Below are 11,452 nucleotides of genomic sequence, written 5' to 3' on the forward strand. Positions count from 1 at the left end.
TAGTAGGTTCGCAAGGCCGGGCAGGACCGAGGCTCTGGACCCTCACCTTCAGTTTTGGCACTCCCGCATCCCCGGATCCCGCCAGGCCCCTCGCCTTATCCTAGGTAGGACTGATCCACCACACTTCTGTTCCATCCTCCCACCATCTAATCCATCTCAGAGAGTGTGCTTTTGTCGAAAAGAATCTGTTAAAATATATCAAGGCATTATGATGGATGCTGGCTTTAATTATTACCTAACCCTTCCCCAGGGCAATTGGATTAAAAAAAAATTTTATTGGAATCTAAGTGGGGCAATGTTTATCTCCAAACAAATGACTCTCTAATGGTGGAATTTCAGATTCTGTGAATAAGCAGACGTCAGCAGAGATCTTTCTAAGCATCCCTTGGTCTCTGACTCACCCTGAGTATAGCAGTTGAGCTAATAGGACACATCTGGAACCCATCATCTCAGATTGTCATAAAGTAATAGAATATTAGACCTCACGGGGCCCCTAGAGGTGCGGTCATTGCACAGATAAATCTGAGAAGTGATTTGCCCATACGGAATGGACTGGAATTGGAATCTCTTCCCAAAAGACTTAGGTTTAGGTAAATTCCTGGGTGATAGATACACTGAAGATTTTAAGGGGGAGCGTGAGGTTCCAATCACAGAGCCCAATCTCACCCCCTAAAATTATCCCCTGTCCCCTCTCAAAGCTGACTCAGGGGCTGGCCCAGGGGAGGCTTAGTGGGGCACAGGTGGCTCTGCCCACATCCTCCAGCTTAGGGCCTGTTCTGTCCAGACTTGTCTGCTCTGAGGGATGGGGACTAATCTAGCCTAACCAGTTGTTGAAAATTTCATCAATGACAGGGCCCCAGGACCCGGGTTGGTATTGACAGCTCTTCTCCAAATGGGCCTGAGGGGAATTCCGACTTATTTTCCATCTCTTTAAGGGTCATTCCGTCAACCCCTTTTCCCCAATTCATTAATTCTTTTGCACACATGCCTAATTTGATGTTTAAGCTACTTCTGCCCTTTTAAAAAATGAATAAATTATATTTTGAGATGTTGTATTTGGTTGTGAAATCTGTTCGATTGTCTTGTGTTCCCTGCTTGTGTTTTCAGTTTCCCCTTTCATTTCTGTAAACATTGAAAACATGCTACTTTTTGCTCAGTTCCTAATCATTCCATTATGCCGCCATCGTTGGTGGTCTCAGGCTAACATTTGCTGATCCTGCTGACACTTGCTGGGGATGGAGTATTTCTGCTACGTTGGCTCCATTTTCCTGGTGAGTTCACAGTGGGCCGGCCTCTGTCTGTGGGGTCCCAAGAAGCCTGGGTTGGGGTGGATCCTGGGGGAGTTCTGGGTTGGTTTCTACCAGCAGCCCTGGAGGGCGGCGTCTTGGAAGTGCACTGAAATCATTCTCAGCATGGATGTGCTTCGGGGGAGTGTGAACTCAGACCCAAGGTCCATGTGAGGACCGGTTTCTGTCTTTAAATGTTCTGCGGACTGGTGGGAGGAGGTGAAGTCTCTCTCTACCTCCTCCCTCCTTCTACTCCTCCTCCCCCTTCCCTCCTCCCTCCTCCCCTCCCCTCCCCCACCCCCTCCTCCTCCTCCCCCTTCCTCCCCTCCTTTCCCCTCTCCTCCCCTCCCCCACCCCTCCTCCTCCTCCCCCTTCCTCCCCTCCCCTCCCCTCCCCCACCCCTCCTCCTCCTCCCCCCTCCTCCTCCTCCCCCTCCCCTCCCCCCTCCTCCTCCACATCCTACTCCCCTCCTCTCCTCCCTCCTCCCCTCCCCTCCCCTCTGCCCTCCTCCTCCTCCTCCTCACCCCCCTCCCCTCCTCCCTCCTCCTCCCCCTCCCCTCCCCCCTCCTTTTCTATTTTTTCTTACTGGCTCATACCCAGCCCACCCCCCACACCTTTCCCTGGGGACACAGCTCTTCACGAATCCTTGCTTTTCCCAGGGGTCTCAGTCCTGACGCTCCATCTTGACTTCATGGGCCCAGTGCCTGGCCTTCCCTCTGTATGGCTGTTAAAATGAGTGACTGTGGGTTTCAGGAATTTCCAGGTACTTCCAGGGTGGCCCACCTGTCACTCAACTTTCAGCCCCTCTTAGCTTTTGGTCCCAGTGGGTTTCCTCAATCCCTTATATGTTCAGGTAGTCATTTCAAATGATGTTTGTTTTATTTTAATCAACATGCCTGGGTACTTGCATTGGAATTTTTGCTTCTAGTATATCTAACCTACAAGTGCAAGTTCTGATTTTGTTCCAAGCATTTTTTTGCATTTAAAAAAAATTTATTTTATTGGAGTATAGTTGATTTACAATGCTATGTTAGTTTCTGGTGTACAGCAAAGTGATTGTTATACATACATATATTCTTTTCCATTATGGTTTGTCACAGGATATTGAATATAGTTCCCTGTGCTACATGGTATGACCTTGTTGTTTGTACTAAGCATTTAAACATGTGAGATGTTTCGTGAGCCCTTTCAGAGCAGACTCTATTTCCCACAGCCCTCCGGCTCTCCTGTACGCAAGCCCTGCTGACCTTCAATGCCAGATGCTCTGGGGGCCCATCTTTCTGGTGCAGGACCAGAGTTGGGAAGGCTGATGTGGGCTCAGACCCCTGGCTCCTTGGGGAGGACCTCTGCCATTATGATTGTCATCCCATTTGTGGGTTGCCCACCCAGGGGTGTGGGTCTTGACTTTACAGCATCTCTGCCCTTCTTTTCTGCTCATCTGCAGGTGGTTCTCAGCCATAGCTGTTTTGTAAGCAGTTGTGATTTTTGTCTGCCTACTCCCCCATCCTGGCCTCTCCTCCTAATTGTAGGTAACTCTCAGGACCATTTCTGGATGCTCAGCAAACTTATTAGGGCATGTCTTCATATTGACTGTTGTCATTTTCACTGGGACATAATGGAAACTTTTTGCTGTGACCATTTCAACCTTTCCACATTTCAGGAAGGTTTTCTTCTATTAACACTTTATTGGTTTTTAAAATTCATTTATTCTGTTTTCTTTTTCCAAAGAATCATCCCCTTATATCTCTTATCTGCTCCCTAATCACTTCATTTCACTGTTCTTTTCCACTTTATCTTTCACTATCCCCTCCCCTTTATTTTGCTTCTAATGTGGCTTTTCTCTCTGTAAGAATTTTCTTTTTCTCTTCTGTTTCTTTCCTGAGCTCCTCCAGTTCACTTTTCCCCTCCTTCTGATGTAATTTTTATATCTCTGCTCCAATCTCTTTCATATCTACTGTCCTTTTTTTTCCCTAAGAAGCCATGTTACCTTTAATTCTTTTAATATGAAGGACTATTTATCGGATTTCCCTTTACTCCATTCCCCTTGGGCCTCTGGATGGAATTCCTCCTCTGATCCATACTTACTTGCCTTTTTTTTTTTAAATTTATTTTTGGCTGCATTGGGTCTTCGCTGCTGTGCAGGGACTTTCTCTAGTTGTGGCGAGCAGGGGCTGCTCTTCGTTGTGGTGTGCGGACTTCTCATTGTGGTGACTTCTCTTGTTGTGGAACACAGGCTCTAGGCACGCAGGTTCAGTAGTTGTGGCGCACGGGCTTAGTAGCTCTGCAACATGTAGGATTTCACCGTACCAGGGCTGGAATCTGTGTCACCTGCATTGTCAGGGGGATTCTTAACCACTGCATCACTAAGGAAGTCCCCCATACTTACTTGCTTTTTGCTTATGACTCCATCTTCTGGTGACTGTTCATTTTTGAGTGGAAAGTGGTCTGCCCCCTTTGCCCCCTTCAGAACTGTGAGACACTGTGACTATTTTTTTCTCCAACTGTTTTTATTGTGGTTTACAAGTTGTTTGACGTCAGTCTCCCACTGACTCGGTTTTCTCCTCCTTGAGTTATTATCAGGACTAAACGAGAGAAAATGTGCACCTGGCACACGATGAATCAGTAGTAACTATTATTATTATTACCACATTATTGGCTGTCTGGACCCTTCCAGCTGACCCCTGATTTCTAACCAACCCGTTGATTCTGTCCTCAGCTGTGGCCTGGAAGTGAGCCTGCCTCGTCCACCCAGGTGCCCATCTCCACGGTAGCCCCGGAGGCTCTCCCTGGGTGTTGAGTGAGTGGCTGGCACAGGGCACCCCCCAGCCAGAGCTGAGCCTGGGGGGACAGTTCCTGCTGCTTCTGGCAGCTGCCTCTCTTCGCTGAAGCCTCCCACCGGCATCTGGCAGGTCTTTGCTGGCCTCTGTCCCCACCTGCCTTCTCAATAGGACTGTTGGCATCACTCTGCCCAGGCTGCAGGCTTCTGGTGAGGGGCAGAGGGCTCCTGGTCCGTGCAGGAAGGACCAGGTGTCCTGGGTCCCTGAGCCTGACCTGTGTGGTCAAAGATGGTCCTCCAGAGGCCATGTGTGAGCCCCTGCTCAGCCTCCTGCACAAGCCTGACCGGGGCCTCTGGCCTGGGCATCCCCAAGCGCCCATGTTGAATGAAGTCACAACAGCCTGAAATCCGGCCAAGGGCCAGGCAGACCCCAGGGAGTCCTGGGGGTGCTGCTGAGGGGTGGCCGGGAGGAGCACGCAGCTGCCCACACCTCTGTGGAGGGCACGCCACTGCCAAGTCCAGGCTCAGAGAGATGGTGTCGGTGGAGGAGGGGGTGTTTGACAGGTCCCCAGTGTGTGCCTGTCCACCTAGCCAGGATGCCCCCTCCCTCACCAGAGCCTGCCAGGCCCCACGGGGCAAAGAGCATTCTCACCATGGGCCCCCTTTCCACCTCTGCTGGGGGGGAGGGGAGGGATTCCGGACTGTGTAGTCCTCACCTGTGTACCCAGCACGTGCCCCCCTGTCCCAGCCTCTCCTGTCACCTCTGCCCTAGTCTACCTGGTAGGCAAAATGAGAGGCTCAGAGAGGGCAAGAATGCACTCCAGCCGTACCTGCCACACAGCTCACGAGGGTGTGGCAAGGCTGCGGCCCCAGCCTGCTCTCCGGGTGCCGTCGTGTCCTCCTCACCTGGCCGTGATCCCTCCCTCCCCACCCCGGTCCCGGCCGCCAGGGCCCCGCTGGGCACACAGGCCTAAGACCAGTCACTTCTAGGCCCTCTGAAAATATTTTCATTTCAATGGGTTTTTACAACAGCGGGAAAAAGAATAGAATCATAACCAATATATACTAATGAATCCGGTCTGGATTATATTTGCTTTTATACCAGTGCAGTCGTCAAATGTAACCTTTGCTATTTCAAGTGCATGGGGCCCATGACAGTCATAACGGGGCCCTGGTCTTGATTCCTGAGACTCACCAAGCCCATCACCCTGTGGAATGCTCTTCTCTCAAGGCCAACCCCCTCCCCCAACCCTTCAGCCTGAGATCAGGGCTAGTTAGACCCTCGGCTGCCTGGGCATCGAGGTCGGGCCAGGCCACTCACACCCTGGCAGGAAGCAGATCCAAGGAGCCCTGGCTGCTGGGAGGGAGGGGATGGTGGTGAGAGAGTTTGTATCAGGCGTCCTAGCTTGGGTTCAGGGATGCTCAGAATACGCATGGGTTGTCCCCACCAAGGATCGATTTGCAGGAAGGATGGAGGAGTGTTCTGGAGAGAAGACCTGACCCTCGTGGTGGAGGAGTTCTGCACATGTGCTTGGTTGAGCACAACAGGCTGGGTGGGTAGGAGAGGAACAGGGACAGCAGGCCTGCAGGCTGACAGAGCCTGGGTGGTGTTTGACCTTGAGCAGGTTAGCACGTCTGCCTGCATTTCAGTCCTCTTATTTGTAAAATGGGGACAGGACGCCTCAAGTTTGGGGGAGAGGCAATCCAGCAGGTTCAGAGCCCAGCATGGTGCCGGCAGCGGGGTGTCCCTGAGTGGGGGCTGTTATCATGCTGGAGGTGGAAAATGCTCTCTCCTTCATGGCCCTTCTCCTCCCCCTGCTTCTCTCATCCCTTCCATTCATGCCCTAGTTCCGAAGGCTCTTGCTCAGAGCATGGCACGCCCCCCAACCCTGCCTGCTCCCCCTTCCATGCTTCTCACCCTAGGTTGCCTGGTCACCTGGTCGTTCAGACTCAGCTGGAGGGCTGAGGCTGCTTTTTTATTCATAGTCTTTTCCATTATGGTTTATCACAGGATTTTTAAAAAATATTTAATTAATTAATTACTTTTTAAAAAAAATTTATTTTTGGCTGTTTTGGGTCTTAGTTGCGACACATGGGATCTTCATTGCGGCATGCAGGATCTTTCGTTGAGGCACACAGGCTTCTCTGTAGTTGTGGCGCGCGGGCTCTGTAGCTGCTGCGAGTGGGCTTAGTTGCCCCGCGGCATGTGTGATCTTAGTTCCCCCACCAGGGATCGAACCCATGTCCCCTGCATTGGAAGGTGGATTCTTTACCACTGGACCATCAGGAGTCAATATCACAGGATATTGAATACAGTTCCCTGTGCTATACGATAAGACCTTGTTGTTTATCCATTCTCTATATAATAGTTTGCATCTGCTCACCGCAAACTCCCAGTCCTTCCCTCCCCCACTCTCCTCCGCCTTGGCAACCACAAGTCTGTTCTCTTTGTGAGTCTGTCTCTGTTTCATAGATAAGTTCATTTGCGTCATATTTTAGATTCCACATATAAGCTATATCATATGGTATTTGCCTTTCTCTTTCTGACTTACTTAGTATGACAATCTCTAAGTCCAGCCATATTGCTATAAATGGCATGATTTCATTTTTTTATCCTGAGTAGTATTCCACTGTATATATATCTCACACCTTCTTTATTCACTCATCTATCGATGGACATTTAGGTTGTTTCCATGTCCTGGCTATTGTAAATAGTGCTGCAATAAACATTGGGGTGCATGTATCTTTTCAAATTAGTGTTTTCATTTTTTCCAGATAAATACCCAGAAGTGGAATTGTTGGATCATATGGTAGTTCTATTTTTATGTTTTTAAGGAATCTCTATAGTGGTTCCTTAACCACTATAGAGAACTATAGAGTTCTCTATAGTGGCGGCACCAACTTACATTCCCACCAACAGTGTAGGAGGTTTCCCTTTTCTCTACACCCTCCCCAGCATTTATTATTTGTAGACTTTCCATGATGGCCATTCTGACTAGTGCGAGGTGGACCTCATTGTAGTTCTGATGTGCATTTCTCTAATAATTAGCGATGTTAAGCATCTTTTCATGTGTTGAAGCTGCTTTTAACAGAAACTGGGGACCCACCAAGGAATTCCCTCCATCCTCCATCACTTGTTTGTTTCATGGGGGAAACTATTGCCTGCTCTTGCCCTAGTCCCGTCAGCATGAGATGCAGCTTGGCTCTTGATGTGGTCAAAGGCAGGGTGAGGATCTGCCCAAACGGCCCACGGCACGGCCTGGAGTTCCCTGCACTCAGGCCAGTGGTGCTGCCAGCAGAGCCCGGCTGGTTTGCCAGGGGAGAGGAGACAGGAACTGCGTCAGCTCCTGCACTTTGCTTTGGCTTTTGTCTTACTCAGGGATCCCGCTGCTGCTCCCCAGCTGGGCCCGGAAGGGGCAAGCGGAGGGCTGAGACGCACATTTGCATCAGATTATGGAAGAAAACTGCACTGCAGAAAGCCCGGGGGTCCAGGGATCTTTATGTTGACCTTGACCTGAGGGCAGAGGGCCCTTGGTGATGAAGAGCCCCCGCCTCGGGGTCGGGCAGACCTGGGTTCAAATCCCAGCTCTGTCAGTTACTAGCTGAGTGACCTCAGGCAAACTCCTTAACTTCTCTGATCCTCAAAATACCTTCCTTATGGGCTTATAATGATGCTTAAATGACATATCGTAGTTTCTGGTGCACAGAAGTAAAACTTTTACCATCTTGGTTGGTAATCAAGATGCACTGCACTCTTGCCCTCCCTTCAAAATCCCCCAAGTATCCTGCCCCCCTCACCAAGGACAGAAGGCCAAGACCTTAAGGTTAAAACCACGGGTGCTGCCGCCCTCTAGTGGCAGAGCTGAGCCGCACAAACCATCCCAGCCAAGGTGAGCATTTCACATCCTCTGGGAATCTCTGATCAAAGCCATGATTTCTTCCTGGACTTAAGAATACTGTATATTATATCAACATGAAGAAAATAATGTGGTTTTCCTCTGAAAACCATTTTAAAAATATCTGTAATACATGCATGTTAAATTCTTATAATTGATTTTTCCCCCAAAATATTTTCATGTGAAATCGGTGCTGTTCTGCACTCCTGCTCGTTACATCCTGGAAACCCCAACAGTTTCCTTTCCACCGTTTAGAGCTAATACAGCGCCTTAGATAAATCCCTGTATCTCATGGAGGCCAAGCCCACGAGAGCCGTCAGAAGAGGAGGATTTGGGGTCTCTGAGCAGCACCTCTGTCACCTTATCTACTCACGTGCGTCCCCTCGGAAAAGTCTGTTTTGGGTCATGACCAAATGCTGAGGCAGCCAGCTCCCCACCTTCTCGCTGCCTTCATAGCTCACCTCCCTCCCCCACCCCCATCTGGCTGAAGTGTTAAGGATTTCCTTTCCTGCAGGAAATTAACTTGCATTTTACACTTCACATCCATAGGAATTTAATCCTCTGCCATCCCCGGTCTGTCCTGCATGACAGAGAGATGGCTGGCATCCCTGCTTCTTGGTAAAATACAGCCTTCCCTCTAAATCCAGGGGGACTGGGAGGGCGGGCTCACAGCACTGGCAGAGAGCGGGTCCTGGTAAACATGGCTGCATACAAGCCTGAGGAGTCGATCCTGTAGAAGGAAACTTACAGGTGGCAGGCCTGACAAAGGGAAAGAAGGCTAGGACGCTGTGCTGGAGGGCATAAGGCCACTGCAGGTGTCCCCAGGTGTCCCTTCCTCTTCACCTCAGTAGCTCGGAGGGATTACGGGCTCTGGAGCCACACAGCTGGGTGACTTTGCACAAGTGGCTTAACCTCAACAACAGGGGGATGTTGAAAGCAGTAAATGAGTCAGTGAACCCAGTAAGCACTCAGTACTTGTTAGCATAATTATTGATAGCATTACTATCATTCTGGTTAGCACTATAAGTGCTAAGGATGTTCAATATCCTGGGATAAACCATAATGGAAAAGAATATGAAAAAGAAGATATACATAACTGAGTCACTTTGCTGTGTGGCAGAAATTAACACAACACTGTAAATCAACTAAACTTCATAAAATTTAAAAAAATTTTTAAAATATATTATTACTCTGATTATTATAGGACCTCTGTCACCTCTTCTCAGATGAATGCGTCTGGCCCTGTCTCCAGCCTCCCTGCCCAGCCACTTCCCTCCCAGCAACCAGGACTCCCTCTAAAGGAACTCTCCCACCATGTCCCAGCCCCTTGCCCCCCAGGGGTCCTCCGCCCCAGGCCTGGCCCCAGCCTCCCTTCAGCCTCAGCTCCAGCCTCTCGCCTCTTCGCAGCCTTTCCAGCCCCCGCGCTGCTCTACAGTGACTCCAAGGAAGCCTTTGCTCTTGCTGTGTTCCCTCTACTCGGCTTCTCTCTGACGCTCATTCTGGCTCTGGTATTGCCTCTCCTGTGAGGGGCCGACTCCCTGGAGGTGCCGAAGTCCCGCCCCCTCTCTTCCCGTCCACCTGTGTGCCTGTCACCACCCGGTCCACACTGCAGGACGGTCCCTACTTGCCGGTCCCCTCTCCTCTCGTAGCCGAGACAGAACGGAGAACCAGGCCCTGCACAGCCCAGGAGCTTGGGAAGCAGCGCTGAAACTAAGACTTGTCACGTGAGTCCTGCCGGGCCACAGGCTCTGAATTAGGTGGACGGCAGACGTGCTGGGGGCGCGGGAGTGGGCAGTCCTTACTCAGGCAGAATCTTAGGATAATGTCTCCAAAATCCTGTTCCAATTCAGCACGTGCACGACGCCTGACTTTCAAAGCAAGGTGTGTCTGCGTGTGCACATGCAGAGGTGGTAAGCGCTGCCCTTGTCAGATGAACTGCTTGGAAAATGTCAGTTTCCTGGTTCAACAAACACGCATTGCGCGTCCACAGCACGCCACGTGCTGTTGCAAGCGCTGGAGGCGCATTGGTGAACCAGACCTCAGCGCTCCCGGCCTGCACGTTTGTAAACCTGGAGATTCTGCTCGCTCTCCTCCTCCCTGCAGGGCGCTGAGCACCTGGGAGGTTCCAGGCCCCGAGAGGGGAGAGGTGATGCCAGGAGGGCTGGACAGCTGCGATCCTGGCCGCTCCCCGCCCCCGCCGCCTCCACCTCGGTGGCTGTAATGCAGAGGGAGGCGCACTAGGTGGCGATATTGGGCCACATTCCGCTTTCAACTCCGGCTTCTACAGACCTCACCCCGTCAAACCCTCCCAGAGCCTTCGGCTTCCCAGACCCCCAAGACTGTCTGAGACCGCAGACCCCCAACTCCCAGGCACCTTTAGATCCCAGATCCCAGGATCCCTGTTCCCCCAGGCTCCCCATCCCTAAATTCTGGAGCCCCCAGATCCAGGAATTCTCCAGACACTAGATTCCCATATCTTAAACCATCCTGGAGCCCCAGACCCTAAGACTCTGACCCTCAGACAGCCCAAGGCTCCGTATCTTCCAACCCCCCAAATCCTCAGACCCAGATCCCCAAGGGCCCCCAGATCTCCCAGACCCCCAACACTTCCAGCTGTCCCAAACCCCAGTCCTCAGACCCTAACTCCTCAGATCCTCAGCTTACCAGGGTCTACAACCCTACAAACTGTCCCCCATCTTCAGACCCTTCTAGACTCCTGAGACCCCAGATTCCTCAGAACCCTCGGACTCCCCAGACAGCCCTAATCTCCTAGACCCACAGACCTTTAGACCTCCACACCCCTACAAACAGCTAAGATCTGAATCTTCAACCCTCCCTAAACCTACCAGGTCCCTGAGGTTCCCACTAAGATCCAGGTTGGCTGACTGCCCCCCACTTCCCCAGAGAGGATCCCTGACCACCCCCTGGACTGAGGCTCACAAAGGCCACAGCCTTGAAGGTCCCATCTTGCAGAGATGAGCAAATCGCAGCCTGGGGAAGGGAAGGAACCTGCTCCAAGCCCCTGGGGTGTGAGTAGCTGGCACCCAGGCCCCCAGTTCCCAGTTCCTGCAGTGCCTGGCACAGAGCAAGTGGGCCGCAAAGCTGGCCGTGATTCTTACCGTGACCACGCAGCCTAAACACCCACGTCCTGGCCCAATTCAGGCTGACTCCTCCCAGACCCAGTGTGGGACCATTCTATCTTCCTGGGACTGAACAATCAAAACACCTCCGAATTTAGCAACATCTGCAAATTTAATTAACAAGCTGTTTATCTTCCAGGCGAGCGATTAATAAAGGTGTCAGGCAGAACAAGGCCCTACACAGCTCCCTGCAGGGCCCCCCAAATGGCCCTCCTGTGAACAAGGAGCTGGCCATTTATCAGAGGGACACAGCGGGATGTGCTGGCAAAGACCAGAGAAGGGGAAGCAGAGGGGGAGGGAGACAAGACAGAGAGTCACCCCCCAGACGCCTTGCCCTTGTCCAGCCCTTCAGCA

Source organism: Tursiops truncatus, chromosome 7 (assembly GCF_011762595.2).
Source record: "Tursiops truncatus isolate mTurTru1 chromosome 7, mTurTru1.mat.Y, whole genome shotgun sequence".
NCBI lineage: Eukaryota > Metazoa > Chordata > Mammalia > Artiodactyla > Delphinidae > Tursiops > Tursiops truncatus.